This window comes from Ixodes scapularis, unplaced genomic scaffold (genome assembly GCF_016920785.2).
Source record: "Ixodes scapularis isolate PalLabHiFi unplaced genomic scaffold, ASM1692078v2 PGA_scaffold5__190_contigs__length_132052651, whole genome shotgun sequence".
Classification (NCBI taxonomy): Eukaryota; Metazoa; Arthropoda; class Arachnida; order Ixodida; family Ixodidae; genus Ixodes; species Ixodes scapularis.
Genome location: NW_024609880.1, coordinates 3,302,874 through 3,310,448, shown reverse-complemented (window position 1 = coordinate 3,310,448; position 7,575 = coordinate 3,302,874).

Here is a 7,575-nt window from a genome sequence, read left to right as displayed (position 1 = left end):
GCCAGCGCACGAGCTGAGCGGGACTCTTGCCATGTTTCAAACGCTCGCGCGCCCCAGCCTTTGCAGTGCTTTCTTTCACCCAGTCTCAGCTGAGACGCTGATCTAGCAAGCCGTCCCAGAAGTAGCCGAAAGCCGGCTCCCCCTCCGGCAAGGCATTACCGCAGAGCGGCGGCAGAGCGTGCGCCCTCGCGAAACGGCCGCCAATGGCTATTTGGGAGCCGTTTTGCTCCGCCGATGAAACAATAAACATTTCGTTCGCTTTTTTTTTTTTTGTGGTTACAGACGTTCTTTTTTTGTTGTTTTTTTTTTGCTTTATGAGATTTGTGAGGAGATCGAACTGTCGCGCCTCTAGGGGTACGCTGCAGCTGTGGGGACAACAGACCGTACTTTGTCCTTTGTTCTTCATCCGAGAAATCAAGGAGGACGATTCAAAAGTAACTCCTGGCGCGACTAAAGTACTGGTCAGAGCGAAGCGTTCGTGTCCAGACCGGGCTAGGCGAGATTCAATTTCTTTGTTATTCTCTGTTGGTAGACACCGGGCTGTGGGGACAATATGCTTGATAAAGTGGCCCTTATAGTTCGATCTCGTGCCTAATAGTTAATGCTTTCGCATTAAAAGTAACGCGTTACTGGTAACGCCGTTACACGTAACGCATTACTGCCAACATTGCTCGTGGCTGCCCGCGGTCCTTTTAACGAAGCTTGACCCGCGGCCCGCTTCCAGCAAGCCCGCTGCTACCGGCGCAACACTGCGCAATAAAGAAACGGCGCCGCAACATAAACAAAGATAAAAAAATTGCACCTAGAGAAAAGTGTTTGTAGTAATGGGTGTCTTTTCTTCATACTATTAATTTAACATTGTCATTACCAGCATTACCATTCTGATCCTCTCTTTTATATCATTTTAACAATGTGTGGTAATAGTCCTTCGCGTTCCAACGTATATTGCGCTTACAGTCTTTTGTCCTTATGTATTGCGTATTCGCAGGAACAGTTCTATTATCCTCAGTGGTCTTCTGTCGTGTGTGAACGTGTCAAAGTTTATATGAGCTCTGCTTTATGTCTGGTGCACTTTCTGTGACGCATTTATTATTTTTTCACAATAAAAAAAGTATATACATTCATTCTTTTTTTTTTCAATTTTTACTCAAACATTTATTGTTTATTCACATGCATAATTATAGTCGCTTACAAGTCAAGAAGGTAGGAGAAGCTCCTCCCACAAGCGTAATGCGTCCGTTTCAAATCCATCCGCAGTGGAAAGAATAGTTCACGGGAAACGCCCCCTGTTCTGCTTCGATTAATAGATAATGTCTACACAGTGATGCCAACTTGTCACCGACCCCCACGTTTTAAGAAAGCGACCTTTGTATTCATAGGAGAGGGAACCGTGCCCCTGAAAGTTGCCTTTGTATCCATCGGAGGGGGAACCAAGCCCCTTACCCTCGTATTTGTTTTCATCGGAGGGGAACAACTCTAACTTCCTCTCGTGGCTTCTACAACGCACTGTCAAAGTCGAAAGATAAAACAAATATTTACAGGAATGCAAGATTCTCCTTCCATGTTGGCCACGACGTCAAGGAAACGATGGGAAGCTATTGGATGCGGAGGTGGCGGAGGGATATACGATTCCCTTTGAGGGGCATTTTCCGCTACCTTCTTGACCTGAAACTTACTATAGGGTAATTCATTTCGCTATTCCTCATTTATAATTACTGACTTATTTACCGGCCCTCGAGACAGTGGAGAAAGTTCCCCGATCAGGACACCTTAGCAAAAAACGTTTGGGAGACCCCTGCTCGAGATGAACCAATCGTAAGTGCTTAATAACCAAAAGACACGTTGCAGATACCAAAATACACAGACTTTAAGCGATGCAGAGCTTCTAGTACCACCTTATACGATAAATTTTCCGCTGGCATATTGAAACAATCCTCTGTTACACTGAAAGTTCGACCCCAGTCGACGCTACCATATTCGATGGAGCCCATCTAGCAGCTCTGAAAATGTGCATCGTCACGGCGCTCAAGCTGTTTGTGCGTTTGCGATGCCGGCTATACTAATCACGCATAGTGAAATCTCTCATAAGCTACGCTTTTATTTTTTTTTTCTGGTGCGCGATTAAACAAAAAAATAAAAACAAACACACAAAAAACAAGAACAAAAAAAGCGAGCGCCGTGTTGATGAACTTTTGGCGCTGCGATTGGCTTCGCCTGATTGTAGGATCGGCTGCATCCCTAGAAGCCACTCGCACACCCAAAGATACGCTGTATCGTTATTGGCCAACCATCGTGTAAACTAATGAACAACTTAGGCACAATAAATAAAATTAAAAAAAAAAAGTAAAATCTTTGTACAACGCAACAAAATGTAATGAGACCGCTGAAACCCGTCCAATCCTGTCAAGCGGAAACAAATCACCTACAAAGCCGTTCCTCGGGAATCCAACCTTTTCATATATCGTTTTTTTTTCCGTTTTTTTTTTCCTTCTTCATAGGATGAGGCCTGCTTCCGTGTCTTATTGTAAGTTTTCTTATAACCCTGTCAGACGGGAAAGTAAATGTCATTTTGATCGAATGTCATTCACCGCTTAGAAAGGGTAAAAGCACAGGCGAGCTGGTGAAGAACTTCCATCGTAAACCGGAGACACGGAAAAATAAAAAAACGGACAAAACAACAACAAGTCTCAAACACAGCTTCTAGTTTATTTGAACACCTCCGCTCTTATATATACACAACAACCCTCCTCTCCAAAGGTCGACACACCTCCTCTCCACTCCATCAACGACATCTCAAACAGAACCAATGACACATGCTACCTCCCTTCCTTTCCTACCAACCAAAAACTGACCCCTTTCCAATCCATGAAACAGGCACTCAAACCCTGCTAACAATGAAAACACCCCCCCCCCCCCCCAAAAAAAAAAGAAAAAAAAAAAAAAGATATATTTCTTCGGACCCGACCAGCCACAACTGATAACAGGCCTATCGAACAGACACGGTGTTAACATTCAAACACACCTAAAAAAAAAAAAAATTTAGAGACATAGAAAGCGTTTCAGTTCACTTCCGAAACCCAAGGACGGTGTGCTGACACAATTGCCACGCTCCAAAATACATAAAGTCTCTCTCACAACTCTCCTACCATTTTCTTTCTCTTTATGCAATACCTGGGTATCCCCCCACTCAGGCTGACAGTGATTGCAGTCTACAACATGTTTAGCTATTTCTGAATTCTGCGCATTGTCTTTTACCGCCCTTTTATGTTCCAGCAAAAACAGCGACCAGTTTGGCCTACATAAGACAATCCACACCGCAACGGAATGTCGTATACAACTCCTACTTGACAAGTTAAATCAGGGTTTTGGTGTTTCTTTAGGCAACCCTGACGACCACCCGAAAAGGGGGTTAAGCTTTCCAATTTATGTTGTGCCTTGAAAACTAAATTTACTCCGAACCTCTTGGCCACTGACTTCAAATTGTGAGATATTCCATGATAGTAAGGCACACAGACCACATTTTTCACAACCGGTTTTTCTACCGGAGCCGAACTGAACTTTCTTAACACCTTGAGCATAACGCTAGAAATCACATCCTGGTGATGGCCCCCTTCCAAAAGACGCAACTTTTGCAACCCTATTGCCTCTCCAACGTGATGTACACATGACTTTTTACACGCGTTATCTACCACAGATGCGATTACACCCCTCTTGACTAACTTCGAGTGACAGCTGTCAGCAGCCAACAAGGGTTTTGCCGATTCCTTACCAAACCTCCAACACAAGCCCTTTTGTGTGTGTAGTAGGAGGTCTAGATACTGAATTTTGCCCTGAAGAGTGCTTCCTTCCGTGAACGTCAAATCGTGGCACTTTTCTATTATACACTTCTTAACCGTCCCTGCTAACCCTTCCTCAAAAGAACAAATCAAAATGTCGTCTACATAGCGACGAACTACAACAGCTCCACTCGGCAAAGACCGCACAAACGCGTCGACATAAACATCCATTTCATTAAAAAAAATCTCTGATAACACTGGCGCAATTGAAGACCCAATACACACTCCCTCTTTTTGGATAAAAAGAGCACCTTCAAAGTCTATAACAGTGGACCCCAAATAAAACTCCAGAATGCTCATAAAGCTATCCACATCAATTCCAGAGGAAGACTGAAATTTTACTAGATGGTCATCAACACCACCTCCTGACCCTCCTCAAAAGCTCCGACTTATTCATAGAATAATAAAGATCCTTGATGTCTAAAGTTATTACTTCGCAGCTTCTCCTGTGATGGGGATTCAGTATTTCTATTAATTGCTCAGAGTTTCTCAATGATAACGGGCTATCGACCTCCACTCCGGTTAGACACTTTTGTATAAAAACCGACAACACCCTCTGCCAAGCACCATTTTCGTTCACAACTACTCTCAACGGGAAGCCAGCCTTGTGGTCCTTCAACAAAAATTTCAGTCTTAAGGTAGCCTGTGAAACCTCCCCTAGCCTCTTTACCACCGTCTGAAAGTCACACTCCTTAAGTACAGCTACCACATTCCTTTTCGCTTTCTTGAGGTCCCCAACATACGGCTTAAAAAGTTTATCAACCGCTTCAGCTGCCTTTGCTCTAAACATGTCATTTCCTAGGACAGCAAACCTGCCTGATTTGTCTGTCTGAAGTAAAGTAAGCTCTTTCTGTTCTAGGTCCTTCTTTACATCCCGGAACATCTTACAGGATACCTTATCCCTCGAAAAAGTCTGATCCACTATCCTTGAGACCTTCCTTATTGATTCATCAATAAAAACTTTTTTCTTGTCCTGATCAGAAATTTTCTTCGTGATTTCAAGCACATCAGATACTATATCCACCTTAGATGGCTTCACGTTAACGGAGAACTTCGGTCCCTTCCCCAGACATGCTTCTGTCTTTTTATCTAGCTGCTTTCCCGACAAGTTGAAAGGCATTCCTTGGCGATTAATTCTAACCTTCGTTGCCTCACATGCAGTTCGCTTTGACACGGAAATTATAGCTTTCCTTCTGCTCCCACTCCATAGCGCCTCCCTTTTTGATGACAACAATCGCAGCCAGGTTGAATACTCAATAGTATTGCCATAACTTTCCCCACGTGTTAATGTCCAAATAGTGTCACACACCTTCCAAGCTTGCTTGAGTTGGTCCTGTAGAGAGTTCCTGTAGGCCGTCAGAACTTTTTTCTTGGTCGTCCAATCACAAGTCAATGAAGAGAGGTAGGGCCATCTTGAGTCTTCGATGTACCTTTCTCTTGAGCAGAAGCCCAGAAAACACCAATCCGCCTCAAGCTCCGCCATCCGCTGTCCCAACTTGCAAAGAACTAGGAGGCTGTATACTTCCACAGAAGACGAGGGCAGTGACGATAAAAACAGAGACGAACACACTTCTAGGCCTGCATCAGGGAGAATTAACGAAGAAAGGGTAAAAGCACAGGCGAGCTGGTGAAGAACTTCCATCGTAAACCGGAGACACGGAAAAATAAAAAAACGGACAAAACAACAACAAGTCTCAAACACAGCTTCTAGTTTATTTGAACACCTCCGCTCTTATATATACACAACAACCCTCCTCTCCAAAGGTCGACACACCTCCTCTCCACTCCATCAACGACAACTCAAACTGAACCAATGACACATGCTACCTCCCTTCCTTTCCTACCAACCAAAAACTGACCCCTTTCCAATCCATGAAACAGGCACTCAAACCCTGCTAACAATGAAAACACCCCCCCCCCCCCCCCCCAAAAAAAAAAAAAAAGAAAAAGGAAGTGAACTGAAACGCTTTCTATGTCTCTAAATTTTTTTTTTTTTGAGGGGTGTTTGAATGTTAACACCGTGTCTGTTCGATAGGCCTGTTATCAGTTGTGGCTGGTCGGGTCCGAAGAAATCTATCTTTTTTTTTTTTTTTTTTTTCTTTTTTTTTTGGGGGGGGAGGGTGTTTTCATTGTTAGCAGGGTTTGAGTGCCTGTTTCATGGATTGGAAAGGGGTCAGTTTTTGGTTGGTAGGAAAGGAAGGGAGGTAGCATGTGTCATTGGTTCAGTTTGAGATGTCGTTGATGGAGTGGAGAGGAGGTGTGTCGACCTTTGGAGAGGAGGGTTGTTGTGTATATATAAGAGTGGAGGTGTTCAAATAAACTAGAAGCTGTGTTTGAGACTTGTTGTTGTTTTGTCCGTTTTTTTATTTTTCCGTGTCTCCGGTTTACGATTCACCGCTTGGCAAATCGGCTCGTGATGCTCGCTCTGCACGTGGCGGGTGCACGCGCAGCGTGGCGTATTAAACACGCGGATTGGCCGAGCTATAATGTCATTTTTCTAAAAGGAGCTATGCAATAATTTTTGTAGTGTGCACAAATACCGCTTAAAACGGATCCCTAACGTTAATGACCTATGAAACACGCGTTCGTTTTTCACCCCACGCAATAGAAGTCCCAGAAAAAAAATTAAGAAAAACGAGCAGCGTTCACCCCCTCAATTCGCAGCCAGAACAAGCGGCCACGTGATCTGGAGCCGATTATATGCCACCAGTGTTGATCATAGGGGATTTGCGAAGCGCAGGACACGCGCTGAGTTCCAGACATTGTTATGGCTCGGCTGTTGTCGTCATTGCAGCGATTGGATACGGGTCACTACCCGAATGCTTCTCGAGCTAGTAATTATCACGAGCCCAAGTCGAGTGCCCACGCAATGCTCGGGTCCAATCTATGAACCGCATTCAAATATCGTCACTTGGGTGTACTGCGCTCCCCGGGTTACGTCATCAAATTTTGCAAAGGAGAGATTGAGTGAAAATGATCGCTTTTGTCCTTGAAATTACACCGCAACAAAGGAGTTTCTTGGCCAATGGCGTTGCGTGTGAGTATCCTTGAGTCCCAGGTGTGCCAGTAAGCCCGTGTAGAGAGAAAAACATTCCAATTGAATATCGTTGCACCGCTCCTTTAAATGCCATTTAACGTGCCCGTCTGACGGGGGTATTAAAGTACTAAAGGATTTCCATTATCCCAACGTTTCCAGTTCGATTTTCTGCTTCGACCCCAAGACTTTTTCCAATCTTCTCTGCTCTGTTAACAAGCTGTCGCCCATGCTTCCTAATCTCAATTTGAGAGGTTCGTTAAACAAACGTTCTGCGGGATCGAGATAAAGCGAACGTCTCGAACACGGCATGAATTGCATTCCCAGTACTTTACGGTTGTTTTTTTATTTCATGCGTTCCCCCCCATCCTACCCTCTCCCTTACTCTCTCTCATGTCCAAACTAAGCTCATTCTGCGAGGCGATATTACGTGAACCAGGTCTGAATCGTCCTATCGGCAATCTTAATGCGCGAATACCGTACTATAGTTAGGCCGTAGATTTGCCGGTTTTATCAGAAAGAAAAACACCCATAGACACCCGACTGTGCAAGAAATAAAAAAATCAGTTGAAACCTAAAATCACGGTGAACATCAGCTGGTGTCAAAAGTACAATATTGGTTCAAACGGGAAAAACACCGGTGTCTGGAAAGTTTTCTTCTCCAGCGTGAACTGATTTTTGTCGAACGCTCTGAATTTTTCGTGA